The sequence below is a fragment of the Nicotiana attenuata genome, unplaced genomic scaffold (genome assembly GCF_001879085.1).
Source record: "Nicotiana attenuata strain UT unplaced genomic scaffold, NIATTr2, whole genome shotgun sequence".
Taxonomy (NCBI): Eukaryota; Viridiplantae; Streptophyta; class Magnoliopsida; order Solanales; family Solanaceae; genus Nicotiana; species Nicotiana attenuata.
Window position 1 is genome coordinate 5,101 of NW_017671653.1, and position 822 is coordinate 5,922.

Genomic DNA, 822 nt, shown 5'->3' on the forward strand with positions numbered 1-822 from the left:
CCACTACGGAAACTCTGAAGTGGCGGTGCACTGATAGGAGCTGGCGGTGCACTGAATGGCTGCTGATCAGAATAGTGCACGTGAGAACCACGGCCACCTGAGGCACAGCGAGAAACCTGGAGGGCTTACTGGAAAGGCCTAGAAGGCTGACCCCTATCATACGAATCTCTGCCTCCAGACGAGGTTCCACTAAATCGGCCTGACTGACGGGGTCTCTTGTCTGCCCTATGACCACCCCCCTGTGACAATACCATCTCAATATTACGGGCCACATTGGCCTCCTCCTGAAAGGATATCTCGCTTTCAGCCTCTCTAGCCATCTGGAGACGAATAGGTTGAATAAGTCCATCAATAAACCGTCTCACTCTCTCCCTCTCAGTGGGAAGTATAACAAGAGCATGGCGAGCCAAATCAATAAACCTAGTCTCGTACTGGGTGACTGTCATGGGTCCCTGTTGGAGACGCTCGAACTACCTCCGATAGGCCTCCCGCTGAGTAATAGGGAGAAACTTCTCCAGAAATAGATGCGTGAACTGCTCCTAGGTCAAGGCTGGAGACCCTGCTGGTCTAGCTAAACAATAATCCCTCCACCAAGTCTTGGCGGATCCAGACAATCGGAATGTAGCGAAATCAACTCCATTGGTCTCAACAATACCCATGTTCTGAAGAACCTCGTGGAAGCTGTCCAAATAATCCTGAGGATCCTCGGTAGATGCACCGCTGAAGGTAGTAGTGAAGAGCTTGGTGAACCTATCCAACCTCCATAAAGCATCGACAGACATAGCTGTCCCATCACCGGCCTGGGCTATCACACCCGATTGA